A 27,725-nucleotide genomic window follows, 5' to 3' on the forward strand; every position below is an offset into this window, starting at 1 on the left:
GCCCTTCCATTCTAAGTGATAGCTCTGCTGGATGTAGTAATCTTGGATGTAGTTCCTTGCCTTTTATGACTTGGAATACTTCTTTTCAGTCCCTTCTTGCCTGCAAGGTTTGTTTTGAGAAATCAGCTAAGAGTCTTATGGGAACTCCTTTGTAAGTAACTGTGTCCTTTTCTCTTGCTGCTTTTAGGATTCTCTCTTTATATTTAATCTTGGGTAACTTAATGATGATGTGTATTGGTGTGTTTCTCTTTGGGTACAACTTCTTTGGGATGTTCTGAACTTCCCAGACTTCCTGGAAGTCTATTTCCTTCACCAGACTGGGGAAATTCTTCATTATTATTTGTTTAAATAAGTTTTCAATTTTTGCTGTTGTTTTATGTCTTTTGGCACTCTTGCAATTCAGATATTGGAACATTTCAGGCTGTTCCAGAGGTTTGTAAGTCTGTCTTCACTTTTTAAAATTCTTGTTTATTTGTTCTGTTCTGGTTGGATGTTTATTTTTCACTTTTGTTCCAAATCGTTGATTTGAGTTCTGGTTTTCTTCCTGTCTCTGGCGGTTTCATAAATATTTTTCTTTATTTCATTTGGGGTATCTTTCATTTGTTCTTTCTTTTTTTTTTTTGACAAAGCTCAATCAGTTCTGTGAGCATTTTGATTACCAGGGTTTTAAATTCTCCATCAGATAGTTTGGCTATCTCCTCATCACTTAGGTTTCTTTCTGAAGTTTTGCTCTGTTCTTTCATTTGGGCCCTATTTCTTTGTCTAGGCACACCTGTCCAACTCTAAGGAAGTGGGGCCTTAGGTATTCTCCAGGGCAGAACAACTCTCTTTGCTGTGTTGCTGCGCTGCCTGTAGGGGAGGGGCCAGAGAGGGAACAATGCAGCTTGCCTTCCAGCTCTAACCTACTTTTCAATAAACTCTTGTATGAGGCTGAGTGTTTCTCCCAATGCAGTAACTGCCATAGTCCACAGCCAACTCTCAGTCTCAGTTTCACCTGCAACCAGCCCTGCCTGCTTGGTCTGCTGCCTCATCAAGGTTTTACTGAGCTGGCCCTGCCTTCACGGTCCGCAGCCATGCCTACTGGTCTGGTTGTTGTGGTTGACTTTTTCTTTAATTTCTTTGTTGTTGGAGTTCCATGCATTTTGATTTTCTGGCACTTCTGGTTGTTTATTGATTTTAGATTCATTGTTATCCTCCTTTTGTCTGTGCGAGGCAGCAAGGCTCAACAAAATCTTAAAAAACTGAACTCAGCAATACAATCAAGATCATACACTATGATCAAGTGGGATTTCTTCTTGGATGCAAGCTTGGTTCAAAATATGCAAATCAATAGTCATGATATACCACATAAATGAAATGAAGGATAAAAATCATCATCATATAAATAGATACAGAAAGAGAATTTGATAAAATTTAGCATTCACTTATGATATAAACAAACTAGCAGAGTGGAAATAGAGGAAACATATCTCAACAATATAATTGCCATATATAACAAACCCACAGATAACACTATCCTCAACAGTGTAAAGCTGAAAGCTATTTCTTTAAGATCAGAAAAAAAGGTAAGGACATACACTTTCACCGCTTTTATTCAACATAATATTAGAAGTCTTAGCCCCAGCAATCATACAAGAAGAAATAATAGATATCTAAATTGCAAAGGAAGAAATAAAACTGTCATTATTTGCAGATGACATGATATTATATAGAGAAAACCCTAAAGATTCATAAAAAACTATTAAATAAATTCAGCAAAGTATCAGAATACAAAATAATTATTTACAAATTAGTTGCAATTTTATACCTGAATGATGAACTATCAGAAAGAAAATGTTTAAAAACAGTGTAGAGCAAGGGATATAAAGGAAAGAATAAACAAATGGGACTACATTAAATTAAAAGCTTCTGTACAGTTAAAGAAAACAACAGTAAAATGAAAGGTGAAACAATTGTATGGGAAAATACATTTGCCAGTGATACCTCAGACAAGGGTTTGATCTACAAAGTATATAAAGGACTCACATGACACCACATCATGAAGACAAAAAATCCAATTAAAAAATGGGCAAAGAACCTGAAGGGACACTTTTCCAAGGAGGACATACAGAGGGCCCAGAGACATATGCAAGGATACTTAGCATCAAAGAGATGCAAATTGAAACCACGATGAGATACAACTTCACACCAGTCAGAATGGCCATCATAAACAGATCAACAAACAACAAGTGTTGGAGAGTATGTGGAGAAAAGGAAACCCTAGTGCACTGTTGGAGGAAATGGAAATTGGTACAACCACTATGGAAAATAGTATGGAATTTCTTCAAAAAACTAAAATGAAACTGCCTTTTCATCTAGTGATCCCACTGCTGGGACTATACCTTAAGAATCCTAAAACACCATTTTAAAGAAACCCATGCACCCCAATGTTCATCACAGCACAGTTTACAATAGCCAAGTGCTGGAAGCAACCTAGGTACCCATCAGTAAATGAGTGGATCAAAAAACTGTGGTATGTTTACACAGTGGAATGCTACACAGCAGAAAGAAGGTGCTTCTACATTTTGCAACAGCATGGATGGAACTGGAGAGCATTATGCTAAATGTAATAAGCCAAGCAGTGAAAGAGAAATACCATATGCTCTCATCTATTAGTGAAACCTAATCAGCAAAATAAACAAGCAAGCAAAATATTACCAGAGACAGTGAGAAAAAGAACAAACTGACAGTGACCCGAGGAGATGTAGGAGGAGGATAATGGGGGAAAGAAGGGAAAGTGTCAAGTCAAGGAACATGTATAAATGGCCAATGGACAAAGACAATGAGGGTAGATTGAATGTGGGAGGTGGCATGGGTAGGGTAGGGGAGAGTAATGAGAGAAAAATGGGGACAATTATAACAAATGATAATAAAAATAATATTTAAAAAAAGAAAAAGAAGTTGAAATTCTCCTCAGTGAATATTGGCCTAAGTTACCACCTCAGCTGAGCATTTCCATGAAACTCCAATGGCTAAAATACAGCACAGAGAATATAGTCAATAATACTCTAATGACTATTTATGGTGTCCAATGTGTACAAGACTTACTGGGGTGATCATTTTGTAAGCTATATACATGTCTAATTGTAGTGTTGTATACCTGAAACTAATATAATATTATACATCAACTATAATTAAAAAATAAAATAAGAAACCCCCCACCAACAAAAATAAATATATAAAACAGACAATCTCTTTAATAAACGGTACTGGGAAAACCGGACAGACACATGCAAAAATGAAGCTCAACTACTGTCTTACACCATATGCAAAAATAAACGCAAAATGGATTCAAGATTTAAATGTAAGAATTAAAACCTAAAACTCCTAGAAGAGAGTGGGGTGGGAGATGCAGATGTCTATCTGAGCATTGAGGTCTAGCTAGTGCTTGCAGCTAAAGAACCTGAGTCTGGGGCCTTGGGCCTGGAAAGGTGGTGACTGCTGGGCTATGAGCCAGTCTTGGCCTTTTGATTAGACTTCCCCTGGTGCTGGTGAGGACACTGTGGAGCAGAAAAAAGGCCAGGTAAGGATCATGTGCTAGTGAGTAGAAGGTCAAATGGCTCACTCTCCTGCTGGAGTGGATATGAAGGCAAAGATGGATACATTGAGGGAGGAGAGCTTGGTGCTATCTGTCTCTTCCATCTTTGATGCAGAATTTGATGTTGTGGTTGGGTGTCTATTTAATTGTTTTTAAAATTAAAACTTTTATTATCATAATATTTAAACATAAAAATTCAAAGAATAGAGAATTATCTGTATACCCACTATCCATATTTAACAGTTGTTAACATTTTGCCATATTACTCTTAACATGTAAACACACCTTATGTAACCAACTATGAATCTAGCACTTCTTCATAAAAAACATCTAATGAATCTAGCATTTCTTCATAAAAAACATCTAACATTCAGTTCCTATTTAAATGTCTCTAACATATCTTTAGGAGCCTGTTTTTCTAACCAGATCCAATTAAAATTAATTCACTGCATTTGGTCATGGTGTCTCCTTAATCATTTTTAGTTTACAACAGTCTCCCAGCTTTTCTTTTCATTGTTGACATTGACTTTTTAAAAAGGCCAAGCCAGGACTTCTGGTCAAGATGGAGGCACAGGTAGATACACTACGCCTCCTTGCACAACCAAAAGAAGGACAACAACAAACTGAAAAACAAAAAATAGAACTGCCAGAAAACTGAACTGTATGGAAGTTTGACAACTAAGGAGTTAAAGAAGAAACTTTCATCTAGACCAGTAGTAGAGGTGGAAATGGGCAGCTGGGGTGGAGAGGACTCGCAATAAGGCAGCATTTGGAGAACCAGGGCAGGCAGGGTTGCAAATGGGAGAGTAGGCAGTCCCACATTTGCAAATGGATAAATTTGGAGGAACAACTGGGGAGCGAGACAGACTGTGCAACCCATGATTCCAGTGCAGTAAAATAAAGCCTCAAAACCTCTGACTGAAAAAACCTATGGGGGTAGAGGAAGCAGGAGAAATACCTAGCCCCACAGGAGAGTTAATTGGAGAGACCCACAGGATCCTAGATTGTCCAAAAAAACCACCCATCTGGAAATCAGCACCAGAAGAGTCCAATTTGCTTGTGGGTATCAGAGGAAGTGACTGAAAGCAGGCCAAGAGCTAAGCAAGAGGCATTGTTCTTTCTCAGATGTGGGAGTACTCCCACATACATTACCACTACATAGTACTGCTCCGCCCTGGCAAATACCTAAGGCTCTGCCCCTTACTATGTAAGGGATGTGCCAAGACAAAAAATATATATGGCCCAAATGAAGGAACAGATCAAAGCTCTAGAAAAAATATAACTAAGCAATGAAGAGATAGCCAAACTATCAGATGCACAGTTCAAAACACTCATCATCAGAATGCTCACAGGAATGGTTGAGTATGGTTGCAAAGTAGAGGAAAAAGTGAGGACTATGAAAACTGAAATAAAGAAAAATGTACAGGGAACCAACAGTGAGAGGAAAGAAACTTGGACTCAAATCAGTGGTTTGAAGCAGGAGCCAGAACAGAATGAAGAAACAAGAGTTCAAAAAAAAAAATGAGGAGAGGCTTAGGAACCTATGGGACAACTTTAAATGTGCCAACATCCTAATCCTATAGGTGCTAGGAGAGGAGGAAGAGCAAGAAATTGAAAACTTACTTGGAAATATAATGTAGGAGAACTTCTCTAACCTGGCAAAGGAAATAGATATCCAGAAAGTCCAGGAAGCCCAGAGAGTCCCAAAGACATTGGACCCAAGGAAGCACACATGAAGGCACATCATAATTACATTACCCAAGAGTGAAGATAAGGAGAGAATCTTAATAGGAGAAAGAGAAAAGAAGACAGTTACCTGCAAAGGAGTTCCCATCAGACTGTCAGCTGATTTCTCAAAAGAGATCTTGCAGGCAAGAAGGGGCTGGAAAGAAGTATTACAAGTCATGAAAGGCAAGAACCTATATCCAAGATTACTCTGTCCAGCAAAGCTATCACTTAGAATGGAAGGACAGATAAAGTGCTTCCCAGATAAGGTCAAGTTAAAGAATTTCATCATTACCCAGCCTTTACTATATGAAATATTAAAGGGATATATCTTATAAAAAGAAGATGGTGAAAAATATGAACAGTAAAATAAAAACAAATTCATAACTATCAACAGAACCTTCAAAAAATAAACTAAGCAAACAACCAGAATGGGAACAGAATCACAGAAATAGAGATCACATGGAGGATTATAAGCAGGGAGAAGACATGGGGAGGGTGGGGGAAAAGGTACAGAAAACAAGAAGCATAAGTGGTAGGTACAAATTAGACAAGGGAGGTTAAGAATAGTGGGGAAATGGAGAAGCCAAAGAACTTGTATGTATGGCCCATGGACGTGAACTAAAGTGGGGGAATAATGGTGGGGGAAGGGGTGCAGGGCGGAAGAAAATGAAGAGAAGAAAAAATGGGAAAACTGTAATAGCATAATCAATAAAATATATTTAAAAATGTAAACAAATAAAAGTCAAAGTTTAAAGAAAATGCAGCTGGCATTTGGGTGGTGGAGGAAACTTCTTGTCTCTTGAGCAAGTCTGTATAAAGGGCCCACAGAGTCCTGTAATTAAGCAAACTCACCCACTCTGGGAACCACCAATGGGGCAGCAGCTAGAGGAGCACCAGTTGCACATGGTGGGTGGGGTGAAGTATCTGGAAATGGAGCCAATCCCAAGCAAGCCTCCAGCAGCCAGAGAGCAACAATGTCCCCCTCCCAATCCCTTCCTCATATACGGAGTCACAAAGTGATGAGGCAGCTTGTCCTGCCCTGGCAAATACCTAAGGCTCCACTCGACACAACTTAGCAGGTTCACTAAGACAGGGAGTCAAAACAGCTCTACCTAATATACAGAAGCAAACACAGGGAGGCTACCAAATCAAGAAGACAAAGAAATACAGTCCAAATGAAAGAACAGAACAAAACTCCAGGAAAATAACCAGGACTTCCGGCCAAGATGGAGGCATAGCTGGAAATACAGTACCTCCTTGCACAACCAAATTTAAGGACAACAAATATTTAAAAACAAAAGCACAGCCAAAACAGACAGAAAATTGAACTGTACTAAAGTCTGACAACAATGAACCATTCATCCAGACTGGTGAGAAGGGCAGAGTCGGCAGCCAGTGGAGAGGGATCACAGCAGAAAAAAGTGGCCAGACCAACCCAAGTGTGTAGGTGGTGGTTGGCAGATCCCAGGTGTGGAGTGGCAACAGGCAGACCCAGTGAGGGCGTAAGGTGGCTGGCTGACCATGGACACACATTTGCATGCAGATAAACCAGGAAAGTTTGAAAACAGTCAGTGAGACAGACTACACAACCCAGGGCCCCAGCAATGGGAAATAAAGCCTAAAAGCACTGATTGGAAAAACTTTCGGGGGGTGAGGTGCCAGGAGAGGTGCCCAGACTCACAGAAGAGTTTGTTGGAGACACCCACAGGGTCCTAGAATGTACACAAGCCCACCCACTCAGGAAACAGCACCAGAAGGGCCCAAATTGCTTGTGGGAAGCAGAAGAGGGGACCAAAATTCAAGAAAGAGTCCAACGAACACCATTGCTTCCTCTCTGACTCAACCCCTAGTCACAACCCAGTGACTAGGTAGACCCACCCTGGTGAACACCTAAGCTTCTGCCCCTCATACATAACAGGTGCGAACAGAGCAAAATATTATGGCTCACGAAGAAGAACAGCTCAAAGCCCCAGAGCCAATACTTCTAAGCAACAAAGAGATAGTCAACCTATCAGATGCACAGTTCAAAATACTGGTGATCAGGATGCTCATAGAACTGGTTGATTTTAGTTGCAAATTAGATGAAAAAATGAAGGCTACACTAAGTGAAATGAAGCAAAATGCACAGTGAATTAATAGTGATGGAAAGAAAACTAGGACTAAAGTCAAGGGAGTGAACCAGAAGGAAGAAAGAAACAACCAAACAGAAAAGAAGGAAGAAACAAGAATTCAAAAATGAGAAGAGGCTTAGGAACCTTCAGGACATTAAACATTCCAATACCCGAATTATAGGGGTACCAGAAGGGGAGGAGGAAGAGCAACAAGTGGAAAACTTCTTTGAACAAATAATAAAGGAGAACTTCCCCAATCTGCCAGAGGAAATAGACTCCCAGGAAATCCAGGAAGCTCTGAGAGTCCCACAGAAGGTGGACCCAAAGAGGAACACACCAAGGCACATCATAATTACATTAGCCAAGATTAAAATGAAGGAGAGAATCCTAGAAGCAGCAAGAGATAAGGGGACAGTAACCTACAAAGGAGTTCCCATCAGACCATCAGTTGATTTCTCAAAAGAGACCTTACAGGCAAGAAGGGGCTGGAAAGAAGTATTCCAAGTCATGAAAGGAAAGGAACTACATTCAAGATTGCTCTATCCAGCAAAGCTCTCATTTAGAATGGGAGGGCAGATAAAGCGCTTCTCAGATAACGTAGAGTTCAAGGAGTTCATCATCACCAAGCCCTTATTATACGAAATTTTAAAGGGACTTATCTAAGAAAAAGAAGATAAAAAATATGAACAGTGAAAGGACAGCAAACTCACAGTTATTAACAACCACACCTAAAACAAAATTGAACTAAGCAGACAGCTAGATCAGGACTGGATCCACAGAAATGGAGGTCACATGGAGGGTTATCAACAGGGGAGTGGGAAAAGGAGAAGAGGGAAGAAGGTACAGAGAATAAGTAGCATAGACGGTAGGTAGAAAATATACAGGGGGAGGGAATAGAGTATGGGAAATGTAGAAGCTAAAGAACTTGTAACACACAAACATGAACTAAAGGGGGGAATGTGGGGAGAGGGGGTGTGCAGGGTGAAGGGGAATGAAGGAGGAGAAATGGGACAACTGTAATGGCATAATCAATAAAATATATTTTTTAAAAAAACGGGAAAAGAACTGAGTGAAATAGGGATAGCCAACCTATCAGATGCACAGTTCAAAACTCCGGTGATCTGGTTGCTCAGAGAACTAATTGCATAAAGCAAAAGCATAAAGGGAGAAATAAAGGTTACACTAAGTGAAATAAAGAAAAATCCACAGGGAACCATCAGGAAGGGAAGGAAGCTGGGGGCTCAGATCAGAGATTTGGAACATAAAAAAGAAACAATCCACCAAATAAGAATTCAGAAAAATAAGAAGAGAATAAGCAAGCTCTGAATCATTTCCAAAAGTGCAAACTTCTAAATCATAGGATTGTCAGAAGGAGAGAAGGAAGAGCCAGAAACTGAAAACTTATTTAAAGAATAATGAGAGAAAAATTTTCTAATTTGGTAAAGGAAATAGACATACAAGTCCAGGAAACACAGAGAGCCCCAAATAAGTGGGACACACCAAGACACATCATAATTAAAATGCCGAAGGTTAGGTGGGGGGGTAAATGCAGACAACCGTACTTGAATAACAATAAAATAATTTAAAAGAAAAACAAAATGCGTTATCTGAACAACAATAAAAAATAAGTTTTTTTTTTAAAAAGCCAATGTTTAAAGATAAAGTAGAGAATCTTAACACTGCCTGGTGTGTCTCAGTGGATTGAAGACCAGTCTGTGAACCAGTGTCTCCAATTCGATTCCCATTCAGGACACATGCCTGGGTTGCAGGCCAGGTCACCAGTGGGGGGTACTCAAAAGGCAACTGCACAGTGATGTTTCTCTCCCTCCCTTTCCCTCTCTCTAAAAAATGAATAAAATCTTAAAAAAAGAGTGAGAATGTTAAAAGCAGCAAGATAAAAGAAAAGAGAGTTACCTCCAAAGGAGTTCCCATAAGACTATGGGCACGTTTCTCAAAAGAAACTTTGTAGGCAAGAAGAGACTGGCAAGTACTCAAAGTGGTGAAAAGCAAGGACCTACATTCAAGATTAATCTATCCAGCAAAGCTATCATTTAGACTGAAGGGCAGATAAAGTGCTTCCCAGCCCAGGAAAAAGTAAAGGAATTCATCATCACCAAGGCCTTATTATATGAAATGTTAAAGGGACTTATTTAAGAAGAAGAAGATCAAAATTATGAATATTAAAATGACAACAACTCGCAACTATCAACAACTGGATCTAAAAATAAAAACTAAGCAAACAACTAGAATGGGAACCAAATCCTAAATATAGAAATTATTTGGAGGCTTATCAGTGGGGAGGGGTAAAAGGGAGAATTGGAGAAAAGCTACAGGTGTTAGGAAGCACAATTGGTAGGTATAATTGTGCTTACTATCCCCTAGAGGGATAGTAGGAAAAATGTAGAAAATTGAGAAGCCAAACAACTTATATGAACAACCCATGGACATCAAATAAGGGGGTGGATTACTGGAAGGAAGGGGGTACCAGGCAGAGAGGAACAAAGAGGGGGAAATTGGGACAACTGTAATAATATAATCAATGAAATATCCTTGAAAAAAAGAAATACTCAAAGTCATGAAAAGCAGGGACCTACAACCAAGATTGCTCTATCCAGCAAAGATATTATTTAGAATTGAAAGGGCAAATAAACAGCTTCCCAGACAAGAAAAAAACTGAAGGAGTTCATCATTACCAAACCATTGGTATATGAAATGTTAAAGGGGTTTATTTAAGACAAAAGTCAAAACCATGAACAATAAAATGGCAATACATATCTGTCAAGAATTGCATCCAAACTAACTAAACAAACAAGAACAGAAACAGAATCATGGATACAGAGTTTTGGTGGTTGTCTGATTGGAGAAGGGTATGGGGTAATGAGGGAAGAGGTGAAGGATTAAGAAATACAATTAGGGCCCTGGATGGTGTTGCTCAATGGATTGAGCACCAGCCTGTGAACAAAAGGGTTGCAGGTTTGATTCCCAAGTCAGGACACATGCCTGGGTTACAAGCCAAGTGCCCGGTGGGGGGCATGTGAAAGGCAACCACACATTAATATTTTTCTCTGCCTCTTTTTACCTCCTTTCCCCTCTCTCTAAAAATAAATAAATAAATCTTTTAAAAAATACAAATAGGTAGTTACAGAATAGCCATGGGACAGTAAAGTACAGTGTAGGAAGTGGAGTAGCCAAAGAACTTATATACATGACCCATGGAGATGAACAATGGTGTAGGGATTGCCTGAGGGTGCCCAAATTTTGGCATCTGTGGGACACACTGCAAGAAGAGTTGTCTTGGGCCATGCATTAAATACATTGAGACACATACTCAAATTTTTTTTTCTGGAGAAAAATACAAGCTAAAGGAAAATCCTTGTCCTTCCAATATCCACCAAAATTGCATTTCCCTGCCTTATGCTTGCCATTGTTTTCTTTCCAACTTAATGTGAAATTTTAACTCTCAGAAAACTTCAGTTTTCCTTCAGAAAAAATACAAACACAAAGTTTCAGACAAAGATGGATGAGGGGGCCAGAACTTGCCTTAGAATCTTGTCGCACACAAATGAGACCCACAGACACCTCACTTAGGTCCAAATGCCTCAAAGCCCCAACGAAGAGGCATTCTCTCACCACCACCACCCCTGAGTGTGCCAACTAGTCTAATGTCTCTCATAGTGAGAGACATGATCTCTCACTCCAGGTGGTATGCCCACCTGCATCAAATGGCCTTTCCTAGGTCCCAGTGGCCTGAATCCCCTATGGTAGAGACGTTCTCTCACCTACCAATATGCCAACTGGTCTCACAGCAGAGACATGAGGATTCTCTGGGGAAACAAAACAGTGAAGTACATCTTAGGTCCCACAAGTTCAGAAAGCAAGCATAAAACCAAGACTTGAGGTTTCTTTCCTTTCATGTTAAAACCCTCACAACTTTCTATACTCATCCATATTAGCCATAATTCACAAAGTTTAACAGGTCCAAGCAAAGAATAACTTTTAATCCTTGTTCTTTTCAACATCAGGAAGAACCTTAGTCTAATTTAGTATCAAGCAGCTAAGAGTCCCTAGATTTGCCCTGGCTGGTGTAGCTAAGTGGATTGAGCACCAGCCTGGAAACTGAAAGATAATAGGTTTGATTCCCAGTCAGGACACATGCCTGTGTTGTGTGGGTCAGATGCCAAGTTGGGGGCATGCAAGAGGCAACTGATCAATGTTTCTCTCCCTCTTTTTCTTCCTCCCTTCCCATCTCTCTAAAAGTAAATAAATAAAATCTTTCATTTTTAAAAAAGTCCCTAGATTTGCCAACAAATAAAGTAAAAGTAACATTGTCCCTTTGCATTGGGGCCCACTGTCTTCTAGTGAAAAAGAAATTTCAAATCTCCTTCTAGAGTGCAGGTACAGCATTCCCTTTCAGCATCAGTGATAGCAGCAATGTTCAAGTACTCCTCAAGAAATGACTGTTTTATCTTTGTTTAGATTTAAGGCTTGAGTCCCGTGAGCTTCAGGGAAGAGTGTGTTGTCAGTAGGACATCATAGGGACCAGTGTATTGCTCAGCTAACTGCTGTTTGGAGCCTTGAGTTTTCCAGGTTTTTAGTAAGATTCGTCTCCCAGCTGGAATGGGTGTAAAGGCTCATCACATGAGTTGGTGGACCTGCAATGAGAAAACTTGAGCAGAATGGTTAGTGTTTGCCCTACATGTCACAAAAATTGCTTAATTTTTGACTCATGATCCAAATCTAAAGGGGCATTCCCAGAATCAAGATTTAGAAAGGTCTCCCATAAACTATTTCCAAAGGGCTTAATTTTCCCTGGCTTGTGTTGCTCAGTGGATTGAGCATTGGCCTGCAACTAAAAGGTCGTTCATTCAATTTCCAGTCAGAGCACATGCCCGGGTTGCCAGCCAAGTCCCCATTTAGGGGTCTGAGTGAGACAACCAATCAATGTTTTTCCCACACATCCATGTTTCTCTCCCTTTCTTTCTCTCTCCCTTCCCTTCTCTCTAGAAATGAATAAATAAAATCTTTTGAAAAAATAATGCTTTAAAAGAAAAAGGACTTAACTTAGCCTCACTTTTGGGTGCCACAACAGGGAGTGCCTTGTCCCATTCCAAATGCATTTCTTGGCATATTTTTCAGGGTCTTTTTCATTGTGTGATTCATTTTCTCAGTCTTGTAGTGCCTGTCCAGCCTTCTGAGATCTCTGACGAAAACAATGATCTATTGCCTCTATGAATGCTGAGGAAGTCTATACCTAGGAATGCTGTGAGGTAGTAAAAGTTTTGCTACCTCGGTCACCTCAGTTCTAGTGGGGTATGCCTCCACCTATCCAGAAAAGTGTCCAGAAAAACTAATAAAAATGTGAAATTCCCTCTGACTTTAGGTATTTGTGTAAAGTCTACTTGCTAGTCCTCAAATGGGCAAAACCCTTTATATTGTAGTCCCTTTTCCGGTGGGGCGCATTTTATCCTAGGATTGTTTTTGGGACATATCTGGTGGGCTTCAGTGGTCCACTGAATGATCCTTTGCAAATGAGGGCCCTTCAAATGTGGCCTAAGTATGTCCCTCAAGGTATCCCTTCTGTAGTGGGTCCCTTCATGTAGGTGTTTGAAGATGGGATACACCTAGAGTGTGGGGAAGTAAAACCACACCATGGGTGTTGATCTCCCATATGTACTTGGGATCAGTGTTACTGAATCCTCATTCATGGGAACATTCTTCATCTTGATCTGTATACTGGGGTTTAAATTCTGACAAGTCCAAGCAGGGACTCAAGTAGCAGCCCTCCAGTTTCTTGTCTTGCTGCTTTACGAGCAGTTTGATTTCAATGAGTAATTTATGAACCATCCCTTTTGTGTCCTGGGCATTGTATTATGGCAATATGATCCAGTAGATTAACTACCTCTAGCAATTTGTAAAAATCTCTTCTGCACATATGTCATCTTTTTTCCCCAAGGTTAAGAGCCCTCTCTCCTTCTATATTGCTCCATAAGCATGGACTACCATGAAGGTATATTTGGAGTCTGTGTAGATGTTAACCTTCTTTCCCTGGAACAGTATTAAGACTTTTGTGAGGACAATCAACTCAGCCTTTTTGTGCTGAGGTTCTCAGTGCAAGGGCTTAAGCTTCTATTACCTTGTCTATGGTGATTACCATATACCCAGCTTGTTGTTGGTTGTTATCCATGAAGCGGCTCTCATCTGTATATAGCTCCCAAAGTTGCCTTTTGTTTTCTGAAATTTTAATTGTAGGGTTGGCTCACTTTCTATTTTCCATCAAGCACCTAGTACTCTGTTTCAGTTGAAATCCCAGGTAGGCCACCTCCTTTATGCAAATCTGGCCTTGTGAAGCAATGTCTTTTATCTCCCTTTAGCCAAATGATTTAGAACTGTGATGGTGTTAAGCAAACAGTCCCCATAGTTATTGCTAGCTATCAATATGTCATCTATGTATTGCAGAAGAATTCCTGATTTCAATAGAATATCCCTTAAGTTCTTTGCTAATACTTCCCCGAATATAGTAGTCACAGAGTCCTTGTGGCAGCACAATTCCACAGTATTGGAGCATGACTTCAGTTTCTAGGCCCAACCATTGAAAGGTGAAAAGTAGTGGAGCCTGTCCACCTTTTGGAATGCAGAGAAGGTATCCTTCAATCTAGAACTGAAAACCATTTGCTATTTCCAGGTGCCATGGTCAACAGAGTACAGTGGTTGGGCACTGTAGGATGAACATCCTGAACAATGTAATTTATGGCCATAAGATCCTGTACAAATCGATATTCATCAGAGTGACGCTTTTTGACTAGCAAAATGGGAGGGTTATAGGGAGACTGTCATTACCGAAATAGTCCCTATATTAAGAATTTTTGTAATATTGGTTGAATTGCTTCTAAAGCCTCCTTTTTAAGGGGGTACTATTTCTATTAGGGAGTATGCAACCTTTCTTTTAAATTAGTTTTTTTAAGATTTTATTTATTTATCTTTAGAAGGGAAGGGAAGGAGAGAAACATCAATGTATGGTTGCTTTTCATGTGTCCCCTGCTGGGAACTGGCCTGCAACCCAAGCATGTGCCCTGACTGGGAATCAAACCGCGATCGTGTGGTTCACAGGCCCATGCTCAATCCACTGAGCTACACCAGCTAGGTCTTTTAAGTTAGTTTTTATGGGCTATATATTAACCATATTAACTGGGGCTCCATCAACCCAAACAGTTTAATCAACTTGTTCATAGACCTCAGGTGGGAAGAGTTCACCTGCAGAAACTTCTGGGCAAGTTAGGAGTTCCTGGAGCTGGAAAGTATGTTTCAGTGGTACCTCCACACATAAATAACTATTGCTTTTCAGGAGAAAAAGACTTGTGCATGCAATTTGCTAAGTAAATCTCAGCCTAGCAATGAAATATGTAGTCTGGCATGTAGAGAAAACTATACATAAACTTTTGATCACCAAACTGGCAATCTAGAGGTTGGAGAAATGCCTGTTTTCTAATTGTCCAGTCACTTCACTAACCATTACTACATCTAAACTTTTCCGGTTAACTTTGTTTTCAGCACTGAATATGTAGCTCCTGTATCTACAAAGAAATCAATGAACTTGTTCCCCAGAATTAACTGTGACCAGCACTCCCATGGGAAAATAATAATAGGTCAGGAGATGTCCAAAGGAGTTTCTGGGCCTCCTCATTTATCATCAGACTCCCTTCTCGTTTTAAACATTTGTTGGTGAGTGTTTTCATGTTTCATCTCTATTTTCCCTTTTGGGTTCCAGGCACTTCTTTCTCCAATGGCCCTCATCCTTGCAATATGCACATTGATTGATGTCCAGCTTTCCCTAGAGTCCTGCCTCTTCTTCTGGTCTCACCACCCCATTGCTATAAACACCGTGGCCTGTTTTATCTTCCTTACTTTCTGGATGTTATAAACTTTAAGTGCTATGTCCACCAATTGGAAAGGATTTATTTCCAATGCCCCAGTCTGAATGCTGAAGTTTCTTTCTAATATCTGGACATTTTGCCCAATAAAAGTCATGTTCACCTCTTTGTTAGCCTTATTTATAACCAGCTGTCCCCCATCTTCCTTTAACAGGATGTTAAGGAGAGCTTGTACATCTTCCCAGTTTGGATTATGAGTGGCAAAAATGGGAATGATAAGACCCACCATTTTCTGAGGATTCTGCCTATAGGAGATGTTGAAATTCTTCCAATTCAGTAAGTCTGAAGTGGAAAACAGAGTATAGGCCCAATAGTAGCCAGCAGGCTGAACTTTCTGGTTTAATCCATCTACAGGATATTGTCTCCAAGGGTACTGTCTTGCTCCAGATTGAGAGGCTTCCTGGCCAAATTTGGTGCCTTGATGGGTCTTCAAGGGGAGAGCCACCCTTCATCATCCAGGGGTGGAACCTTTGGCTTCCTGAGCCCTATTTCAGGGATAACTGGCAGTGGGGTGGTGATGAAAGAAGTCCTCCTGCTACTAACTCTGTGTCCCCTGGGTTCAGGGCATTAATGAGGCTTATTTCCTTATTCTTGTTTTCTTCCTGTGTCTTACTTTCAGGAAGAGGTTTTGAGGCCCTCTCCCTTCTCTGCACCAGAAAGCAGACCTCTGTCTCTGGTGAAAATCTATTATGCAATGATACAAATGCCTTTACATAACAGACTTCATCCCATTTGTATACCTGTTGGAAATATTGTTCCAATTGCATAATGGTACAGTAACCTAGGGAACCATACACAGGTCACATTTTCCTGTAATCTAAAACATATGTAGGCCACACAGAGTTATAATAATAAGCCAATACCTCCTTAGACTTTGGATAATAGTTGTACACACTCCAGCCTGCTAAAATTCTACCCAGTGGGCTCCCTCCAGGAACCAACACAAAACAGCCCCTGTCGGCCCAATTGTACAGCAGGCCCAACTCTATGACCAGAAGAATCCAGGCAACCTGGAAACACATAAACAAAACCGGAATTCATGATTTCATTATTCCAACAAATGCTCACAAGCAAGTTTTCTGTCAACCAGTCTCACAAACAGTGGCCCCCAGGCAATGGCCTACCCAAAACTTGGTCAGTCCTCCTCAGGCCCAAGTGGCCAGGAAAGAGGGGAGGACAAAGAGAGCAGAATTTCCATACACTCCATTTTATATAGTCTGGCCCAAAATTCTCCATGTGGCAGAAGAACCTGGGAGGTATTTTCTTCTATCATGCTGTGCTGCCCGTTTGCAGGGGTATCTATTCATGTGCAGTCCTCAGCTCTTCCCAACCCCTCCCCCATCTCTGGGAGGGGGTGTCCATACTCTCATGCTTCTTCTGGGGACCCTACTCCCCTTTACCTGATGATACAGTCAGACCACCCCCCATTACAAGCTGACAGAAACCCTACATTGGCTCTTCTTTCACTGTGACTATTTTTCAGTGAGCTAAGGCAGCCCAACATAGACTCTTCTATTGCTTCTTCTGTCCTAAGTCCTTCCTTGTTTAATTGTCCCCAGCTTTAATAAATATACTCTTAAAACAAAAATAAAAATAAAACAAAAATGAAGGTTAGGTAATTATGTGCAAAGCTGAAAGTAGATGCCAGAGAGTCATTTGGGTATTTTGCCTTTAAAAATTTTCTCTCTCTGGCTGCACTTTCTTCCTTTACAGCTGCTTCTCCATGGTCACAGATGCACATGGGAAAATACTTGTAGTCAAAGAGCAGTCAGTTTTATGTTGCTTCAGCTCTGGACAAGTCTAAGATGTGCAGTAACTTTGACACATTTAAGAAGCAGGTGAGTGGCATTTTAAGAAGGTAACATGGTCCTCAAATGAGTTATTGGTATTTTATATCACCAAAGAGCTCAACTCTCTAGATTGCAAACAAAAATAAAAACTGTTTCTCTTCATGCATTTTATTAATTTAGAATAGAATAAGTATATGCCACTATTAAATACATAGATTAAATACTAAAATTGCTTTCACCACTTAACAAATGGAGAAGGAATGAAGAAGAAGAGGAAGAGGAAGAGGAAGAAGAAGAAGAAGAAGAAGGGAAGAGGAAGAGGAAGGAGGAGGGGGAGAGGGAGAGGGAGAGAGAGAAGAATTATTTTTAGTCTAGTTTTTTTCAAAATGGATAGCTTTTCAGTCTTTACAGATTTCTATAATAATGAAGATACCATGGCCTAGGTGGCTTATGAACAACAGGAATTTATTTCTCACAGTTCTGTTGGCTGGGAAGTCCAAGATCAAGGTACTGGCAGATATGGTGTCTGGTGAGGGACCACTTTCTGATTCATAGACTGTTATATTCTTACTGTATCCTCCTTACACAGAAGAATAGGCAAGTGAGCCTTCTGTGTCTCTTGTACAAGGGCACAATCCCAAACATGAGAGTTCTACTCTTATGACTTAATGACCTCCCAAAGACCTACCTCCCAGTGCCACATTGGCTATCACGTTGGGAATTAGGAGGACATAAACATCTGTCTACAGATACTAACCCCTGGGTGTCAAATAATAATTATAATCCTAACTCAGACCCATTTTGCAGATGAGCACACCAAGGCTTGTTATCACTTCCCCCATGCTGAGACTTAGTCATAGTGGCCACCAGGTCCTGCCAGAAGATGACTGCTCAAAGTGGTCAAAAACAGCAGTGTCTGGTGAAAGTTCACTTCCTGCATGGAAAAGGTCCTCGGGAAGAGTATTGACAAAGCACACATATTAATGATATAAAACATGTAGTATAAAAAAATAAAACATTTTAAATAAAGCACAGACATGCCAGGTATGCAAGAAATATATTACACATCTAACTTCCTCCACATATAAATGTAGATTGGCTTAATAAAAATTATGTATAAATGCATAGAATGGTTAGACAAATATAGTGGTTACATAGATATAGAAATAATGAAAAGTGTTGCATAGTACACAAATTAATTCTAAGGGGAGAAGTATAGAAATATTCATATATACATACATACTTATTTCTGTAGATTGATAAAGGTATGAATTTGTGAGTATATAGTGATTAGATAAATATAACGTTTAAGTGGACACTATATGTAGAACTTATTTTTCACACTTCTTGATAAGTAATATATACACAGTGATTTAATAAATACATGCTTAGATATTTAATAGTTAATTAAGTACAGTTGTTAAGGTGCCTGGACATTATGAAAAGTTTTTTCCCACCAAAAGCTCATCAGGTTAAGCTGAGAGTGGTCTTGTCCAGTGCTTTTACCTAGGGTACCAATGGAAATACACACGTAGGAGAGCAGCACAAGTCAGTGGTGAGAATGCATGAGAAATATGAGAAAGTGATGGTAGTGGTATTGAATCAGCATTGAGCACTCAGTATGTAACAGGTGAACTCTGCATTGCAAATTACCTCTAAAGGAAAATTATGCTATTAATCCTAAATTAGGGCAGAGGAATGTGCCAAAAGGAACATTTGGCACACTAGTAACTCTAAACCTTTTCAATGTTGTGAGAATATTGGGCTTGTCCTGATTTTTTAAAAAAATTTCAAGTGTGAACAAATTTGCTGACATTCAATGTACTCCCCACCACACACATACACATACACACACACACACACACACACACACACACACACCTGAGAGGAAGTGTATACAAGGTGAAAGCTACAGGAAAGGCAGGAATAATGCTGAAACATTCTTTGACTGCCACCTTCTGTCTCCTGGGGGTGGGCTCAGCTCTATTTTTCACAAAATAAAACTGCCTTAGAATCCTGTGCCCCTACCTGCCTGAGTCAGAGATCAGGCTCCTGGAGGGGCCCAGGGCAGGTAAAATGATAGGTTTGGTGAGACTGTGGCCTAATGGAGAAGTTGCTATACCTGGCCTGGAGGGGAACACAAAGAAGACATCTGGAGCCACAGAAATTTCAGAGACAGAAGCAAACACAGGGAGACATTGAGGGACACATAGATATGGCAAGATACAGAAATAGAAATGGGAAGGACTTAGAGAACCAAAAGGAAGACACAGAGAGAGACCCAGAAAAAGACATCAAGGGATTCAGAAACACTGAGACACACAGGGCCAATGACCTGTGGAAGGATTCTTTGACAGGAAAAGCCCTGACCCCTGCTGTGTCATGGACTCCAGGCAATCCTCTAGTCCCATCTGAACACCCGCTTCAGAAGGTCCTGGAGACTCAAATTTCTAGTCCTTTCTGGGACTTACTGGCACAAATAAGTTTACAACAGGACTTTCCCAAGGCCAGACAAGGTGCTATGTCTGATATAGGAGGTCCAGCTCTACAGCTTCCCACTTCCTTTACCCCTTCTCTTTCTCTCAGTGAGGATGTTTGCATGTTTTCCTTTATATAAAGAAAAATGTATTTATCACTCATCTGACAGAAAACAAAAATTACTGTGGGTTTCCTTTCATCTGGCTCTCTCCCATAGAGGCTGATAGTTGGAGGGCCTAGAAATCTTTCCTGAGATCCACAGAATAACCAGCCTGGCTGAAGGACAGAACCTATTCTAACCTAGTGTGGATAGCCTGTGGCCACATCCACCCAGGGTAGTCAGCTCAGCTTACCTCTTATCAGAAGAACTGTTATGGGAGAAACCCCAATAAATATGGTTCTTCTCACCAACGCAGTAAAGAATTATAGATCAGCCTTAGTTGGTGTAGCCCAGTGGATTGAGCATAGGCCTGCAAACCAAAGAGTCACTGATTCGATTCCCAGTCAAGGCATATGCCTGGGTTGCAGACCAGGTCCCCAGTAGGGGGCATTTGAGAGGCAACCACGTATTGATATTTCTTTCCCTTTCTTTCTCCCTCCCTTCCCCTCTGTCTATAAAAATAAACAAAATCTTTTAAAAAAAGAATTACAGATTAGTGAGTCTATTATCATGCAAGCAGGGTTAATTGATGGTATGTTCTCATGGAAGAGAATGTGCCTTGCCAAGCTGGGAAAGAAAGGCAAGGGTGGTGAGAGCAGGGGTGTCAAAAGCAAGATTGAGACCCTTTGTTCTGAGGACTTATATAACTGGCAGGATGGAGGAGGGTGAAGTTACATATTGATTGACAGGTATGAATGGTGCTAGCTTTCTAGGACTGGGACATGAATACCCAAATGTGTTAATGGGCTTCTTCCTTTAGAAAGGACACTATGAACCCTTCCTTTCTGACATGTGAGGCCTTGGATGAAAGCACAGTGTCAATGGCTTTCTTTCCCAGATAATGGAAAAAATACATAGATTAAAGGGCTGCTGAATCAGTGGTTGAGACACGTATTCCTCCTCCCTACCTTAGTTTGCTATCTATCCTAACAGAGCCATGACCACCTCTTTGCTGACACTTAGTAGGTTCCTGGAGTATGCAGGTGAGTTAATAGTGAAGGGAATAATGAAGGTAGAAAATATCAACCTCCCATGCTTAAGCCATCATTCTCCTACAGTCTCCTCTTACCCTCCCCACACCATCTCACCACCAGGCACATTCAGATTCCTTCTATAAACATGGGCATTGTCTATAATCCATAAAACTATGGATTATGACCACCTGGATTATAATTCTGGTCCAAATGTCTTTGGACTGGACAGGCGAGTCTGCCTCAGGCCAGCTGGTGCTGTGTGAGTTCTTGACTTTGTACAAAAAATATTTCACAAAACAAGTCCACGTGATTTCAAGAGTGTATTTATTAAATCTGGGGAAGTGAGAGGTTAGGAGAAAGAAAATTGAAAGCTCATGCCTGAAATAAGGCATGGGTATGATTCTGAGATAGCCTTTCCGATATCCTTTGTTTTGAGGGATTTTATCTCTTTTGCAGGTGGGAACCCCAGGGGAGGTTTCCAAGGATGGTTTCAGCAAAATGTTCTTCTGCTTTCTGTTAGGGTGGGCGGGGAAAGGAGGAAGCCCTGGCTGGACTACAGTCAAGATGGCCCCCAGCTGCACTACAAGTCAAGATGGCCGACAATCAAAATGGCTTCTGGAACAGCAGGCTAACATCCAATCAGAGAGCTGGAAGGGCAGACTTTGCCAAGACGGACATCCTCGAGTCTAAGGAAGAGGCCACCAATGCTGTATTGCTGCTTTGTTCAGAGAGCACCAATCCCCACCTCCCACGGGGAGCCAATGAAAATAAAACCCCACATTCCCTGCTTGGATGCGACTTCCCTGGCCTCACTCTGCAGACCAGGGAACCTCTCCTGGGTGCACAAGTCCCAATAAAGCTCTTTATTGCCTGACTTTGTGGCTGATTGGCATTTCTTTCTCAGCGGAGCCTAAGAAAACCTTTCATTTGGTGCCGAAACCCGGGAGGAATTGTTGTCTGCTGAAGACCACTCCTCTCCCTACTCCCCGAGAAAGCCTCATTGCCACCCCACCAGTCTGGACTAAGAACCAGGGTAAGTGCTGTTGCCCTTAAGTTTCTGATACCCAAACACTGATGATGGGCCCCCATCTGCTGGAGAGACTTCTCTCCACCAAATTGCAGCGCTGTGTTGGGGTGACCCTTCCGGGAGAGTCTGCTCTCCCTCTACTGAAAGGCTTTAGGCCCCAGAGAGACGCCCCTGGGCCTAAATCCTCATTTTTACCAGACTGGATCAGCAGATTGGGTTGAAGGATGCCGATTCCCATCTGCTGCTCCTTGTGGGACCAGGAATGGGGGGGCAGGAGTCCAAGCCAGATCCTAAATCACCTCTAGGGTGCCTTCTGAAAAATTTGAAAGTAATTGATCTTGGCCTCAAGCGAAAGTGGCTGATTTTTCTATCCACTACGGCCTGGCCATTATATCAGCTCAATAATTGTGAAACCTGGCCTCCTGAAAGCACTTTCAATTTTGTTACCCTTACTGACCTAAATAATTTTTGCAGATGGACTGGCAAATGGTCTGAGGTCCCCAATATTCAGAGCTTTTGGGCCTTGTGCTCCCGCCCGGCTCCCTCGCAAGTTCACCTCGCCCAAGGGAACCCTAAATCTGTCTGGTCTCCTAAGCCTACTGCCCCAGAACCTCCCTCCTCCTTTTCTGACTCCCCTGAACACCTTGCTACCCCTCCTCCTCCTCCTTATCAACTCCTGCCAACGGCTACTCCAGTCCGAGCCCTCCCCTGTCAACCAGATTCTGCCCTTCCCTCTGAAGACCTTTCTTCCCCGGTCAGCTCACATACTCACTCCCGCCTGAATCTAGAGCCCCTAGACTCCTGCATTTGCCCCCTCCGGGAAGTGGCAGGAGCAGAAGGTGTAGTTTGGGTCCAAGTTCCTTTTTCACTAGCTGACCTCTCTTAAATTGAAAAATGCCTAGGCTCATTCTCCACTAACCCTACCAATTTTATCAAGGAATTCCAGTACCTAGCCCAGGCTTATGACCTCACATGGCATGACCTGCACATCATTTTAACTTCCACCATGATCCCGGATGAACATGACCATGTCTGGACTGCAGCTAGGGCTCATGCAGACCAAACCCACACCACCAATCCTCTAATGCCAATAGGGGCTAAGGCTACCAGTTAGGGCAGGTGGGTCGGAGACACCGTGGCCAAATGGTCGTGTGCCTGATAGCAGGTATGCACCAATCTGCCCAGAAAGCAGTCAATTACAATAAGCTCAGAGAAGTCACCCAAGGCCCCGGAGAAAATCCAGCGCTGTTTCTCAACAGACTAAACGAGGCAATGGTGCTCCATACCCGCCCCAACCCAGCTTCTAATGCTGGGGCTGCTGTCCTAGCTACTCACTTTTATCTCCCAGTCGGCCCCAGACATTACAAGAAAACTAAAGAAGGCCGAGGATGGCCCCCAAACCCCCATCCAAGATCTGGTAAATAAGGCATTTAAGGTTTTCAATAACGGGGAAGCAGAAGCTGAGGCTGCCCACCAGGTTCACCTACAGCAAAAAGAAGGCTTCCCCTGCAAATCCAAGACATGATAGCGGCCTGGTGGTTGGCGGCAAACACCGGCATGGGGGCTAAGCTTAAGTCTGGGCCAAAGAACACCCCACCGGGGGCCTGTTTCAAGTGTGGCAAAGAAGGGCACTGGGCCCGCCAGTGTCCTCAACCTCGGCCACCAACGAAGCCTTACCCTGATTGCCAACAGCTTGGCCACTAGAGGGATGCCTGTCCCCTTAGGGACTCATCCCCGTTGCCTCCATGCTGGGGACCAGCTGATCAAAGTGCGGACGCTTCCCTGGTCGCTGGAGAACTTCTCAGAGTCCTAGGCGATTGAAGCGTCGAAGACCCCTATCACCCTCGCCGAGCCCAAGGTAATGCTTCAGGTAGCGGGTAAGTCCATCTCTTTCCTAGCGGACATGGGAGCTACCTACTCTGTTTAATCATCTTTTTCAGGACCTCTTACTCCTTCCCAGATCTTGGTCATGGGGGTTGACGGGACCCCGTCTTGCCCGTGGTGAACCCCCTGGCTTAGCTGCAGTCTGGATGACTCCCTTTTCCCATTCATTCCTTGTCATACCCTCCTGCCCTATTCCGCTCCTAAGACAGGATGTTCTCCAATTACTAGGCGCCACTCAGCAGATTGTGCAAAACCCAACCCCTTCCCCCTCCTTTATCCTCCCTCTATTGAAAAACCCAACTCCTCCTCCAGCTCCGCCCATTTCCCCCTCTCTGGGTCTTCCCAATCCCTCCATCCTTTTCACCTGTTTACAGACGAGAGACAGAGAATTGCGGTTAGAGTCTTAGCTCAACCGGTAGACATACCGGTTGCCTACTTATACCGCCCAGTTGCCTACTTATCAAAACAGCTTGACCCTACCCTACATGCCATCCTACATGGATGGCAGTCCTGCCTCTGGGCATTAGGGAACGCATCTGAACTCGGGAAAGAAGCCCTCAAACTCACTCTATGCCAACCTGTTACCGTATTTTTCTCTCATCACCTTATGGACCAGCTATCCCACCAAGCTCTCTCTCTCTCTTTTGAGCCCTTCCCATCTACAGGAATTCCACCTCCTGTTCATCGAGGGGATGGTCCTGTCTCTCCAGTTCTCACCACTCCTCAACCCAGCTACCCTCCTTCCAACCCCCACTACGGACATAGAGCCTGCCATCTCTTGCCCAGAAGTACTAGACTTCCTGGGTCAGCCTCTAGACCGTATATCTGACAAGCCTCTCCCCAAGGAAGATCTCACTCTGTAGATGGAAGTCCAGTGCTCCGAGCTGGTGGTGGAAGACGAGCGGCCTATGCAGTAGTAACTTTGACTAAAACCCTTGAAGCCAATAAGCTTCCTGAAGGTACCACCTCTCAGAAAGCTGAACTCATAGCTCTCACCTGGGCACTTACCCTAGCCCAGGGTAAGAAGGTTACTATCTACACAGACTCCAAATATGCTTTCTTGATTGTTCATAGCCACTCGGCTTTGTGGAAGAAAAGGGGCTTCCTCACTACTAAAGGTTCACCTGTTAATGCCTCCCTCATTGCCAAACTCCTCTAGGCCACAGACCTACCCACTGCCATAGCAGTGGTCCACTGTAAGGGTAGCCAGGCCTCACAGGACACTGTTTCCTATGGCAATGTCCGGGCGGATGCTGCAGCTTGAGAATTCACCGCACAAGCCCCGCCACATCCCACCCTCTTTCTGACCACTGATATTAACCCCGCCTATACCCCCCCGAGAGTACTCCACTCTCCTCCAGCAGAGGGGGCACCCAGGAAATGAGGGATGGGTCTTTCTCAATGGAAAAATAGCCCTACCCCCAAAACAGGCCACTTCACTTCTCTCTGAAATTCACCAATCTTTACACATTGGTCCAAAAGCTCTGATGAGGTTTCTAGACCCCTTGTTTATTCATCCCACTCTCTTCCAAGCCATCAAGGAAGTCCACTCTAAATGTGCCATCTGCTCCAAGAAATCCACCCAGGGAGGAATGAAGCCTCAGGGTCATCAATTGCGTGGACACCTCCCAGGACAGGATTGGCAGGTCGACTTTACGCACATGCCTCCCAACAAGAAATTCCGCTACCTTTTAACCTTTGTTGACACGTTTTCAGGTTGGATTGAGGCCTATTCCATGATACAAGAAACAGCAGCTACGGTAGCCGACTCCCTCCTCAACCACATCATCCCACAATTTGGGCTGCCCTCCTCTATCCAGTCTGATAACGGCCCAGGCTTCATCTCCCAAATCGTCCAGCAGGTCTCCTCATCCCTTGGCATCACCTGGAAGCTGCACATCCCTATCATCCCCAGTCTTCTGGTAAAATAGAACGGGCTATCGGTATCCTGAAAACCCTAACCAAACTTACCAACAGGACTTAGCCCTTTCGAACTACTGTACGGCTGCCCTTTCCTTATTAACCATAATCTGCCAGTATATACTCCTCCTCTGGCCTTCTATCTGTCCTATCTCTCTCTCCTCCAGCATCTTCTCCATGCACATGCAGACAGAGTTCTTCCTCCTGTGGTGGGGGGGTGTCCGGAGACAGGCCCAGTCACTCCTACAGCCTGAAGACCAGGTATTACTCAAAGAGCTCCGACCTGGACTGCTCCAGCCCAAGTGGACGGGGCCTCATACTGTTATTCTAACCACCCCCACAGCAGCGAAACTGGTAGGTCAGCCAGTATGGGTCCACATCTCCCACCTTAAGCCAGCCCCTGCCTCAGGAAAGTGGTTAGTGCAGCCCATAGGAGATACCCGAGTCCGCTTTACTAAAACACCAGGTTCTCCCAGTGAAGTCTCTACAAATCCTCCTTCTCCTCCTTCTTGCTTACCCATCCCTGCCAAAAACCCCTCCTAACCTACAAACCAAATACTGCAGGTGCTTCCTCATGCAACCAGACTGTACAGATATCAGGAACCACTACTGGCCCCCCTGGTATGTTTTTCTGGTGCAATGGAACACTGCTGCGGACCATTAACTCCTCCTCAGCCTTCCCCTGCTTCCCAACTGTGCTGACCCCACAGCTTATGCCAAGACCCCACCACTCTTGAAATAACCCTGTGGTGGCCTTCCCTATTTTTTACCACTCTGGTCCCAGTCCTAGGGCCAGTCACAATAATCTGCATACTATTAATGCTTGGCCCCTGTTTCCTGAGATTCCTCCAGGAAAAAATTCATGAAGCTTCCAGGGTTACTTTTCACCAGATGTTGCTTCAGACACAAACCTCCTCACCCCTCCCTGGTGAACTAGAAACAGCTGACCTCTAGGCCCTCCCCTCCATGCCCCTCTGACAGCAGGAAGCAGCCAGGTCCAAACACGATGCCCCTTATCCTATCAAAGAGGTCGGAATGTTAGGATGGGCGGGGATAGGAGGAAGCTCCACCTGAACTTTGACAAGATGGACATGCTCACAGTAACCTGAGTCCAAGGAAGAGACCACCAATGCTGTATTGCTGCTTTGTTCAGAGGGCACCAATCCCCACCTCCCACGGGGATCCGATGAAAATAAAACCCCATGACATTCCCTGCTTGGGTGCAACTTCTCCGGCCTCACTTTGCAGACCAGGGAACCTCTCCTGGGTGCACAAACCCCAATAAAGCTCTTTATTGCCTGACTTTGTGGCTGATTGGCATTTCTTTCTCAGCGGAGCCTAAGAAAACCTTTCAGGAACATTGAGAACCCAGGGTCACTCCTTTGATTTTGCATCTAGTGCCACAAATAAATCATATCACCAGACCTCATCGTCCCCAGTGGGTACCAAAAAATGCTTTTCTTGTGATACCACAAGGATCCCACTTCAGACAGCAACAGCCCTACCTCTTCCTCTTTATCTCCAGAAAGACCAGTCTACCCAGCCAATGGCTTCTGATTCTGAGAACAAACCCTGTACCACTCCTATAAAACATCCTGCAGTCATTTCTCAAATTAGCAGTCCATTTGCTCTTTCAAAGCCTCCTCCTTCCTGTCATTCAAGAAGAATCCTTAATTATGCTAATGGTGCTTGGTTGATTTTCTTGCACAATAAAGTGAGTAGGCAGGGCCCAGTCCAGTTTAACAGCACCATATTTACTGGGACAGGTGAAGCCTCCCGTATACACTCTGCCTTGCTCTTTTTCCTGCCTTTCTGAGGTAGCCCCAGTCTATGCACTTTTTACATTGTTATCTTCCTGTACTTTCTTTTGTGGATGAAAAATATGATGCCATAATAGATTATAAATTCCTAACTAAGTAGATTATGATGGGTAGTCAGGTACCAGGCCTATAATTTCTTTAGAGAAAGTTTTTAAGTGACCCCTATCCATTGCTCCTATGCATCTAGGTTAAAACACCTTTGAAATACAAAACTAATACCCCTTGAAGGAGGCATGTAATCTTATTAACTAGCCTGTAATCCAATTACCACCCTGATTTCTTCTTAATTTCAAATGCTATTTTAAAAGCTTCAAACCCATTGTTCTTG

General features: G+C 42.8%; 1 pseudogene; it reads right to left on the reverse strand.

The window, feature by feature from the left end:
* Nucleotides 1-23,332, reverse strand: part of LOC118981051 (transmembrane protein 242-like) — a 31,477-nt pseudogene extending 8,145 nt beyond the window's left edge.
* Nucleotides 23,333-27,725: the final 4,393 nt, after the last annotated feature.

This window comes from Sturnira hondurensis, unplaced genomic scaffold (genome assembly GCF_014824575.4).
Source record: "Sturnira hondurensis isolate 20B ecotype Veracruz unplaced genomic scaffold, ASM1482457v3 Scaffold0023451, whole genome shotgun sequence".
Taxonomy (NCBI): Eukaryota; Metazoa; Chordata; class Mammalia; order Chiroptera; family Phyllostomidae; genus Sturnira; species Sturnira hondurensis.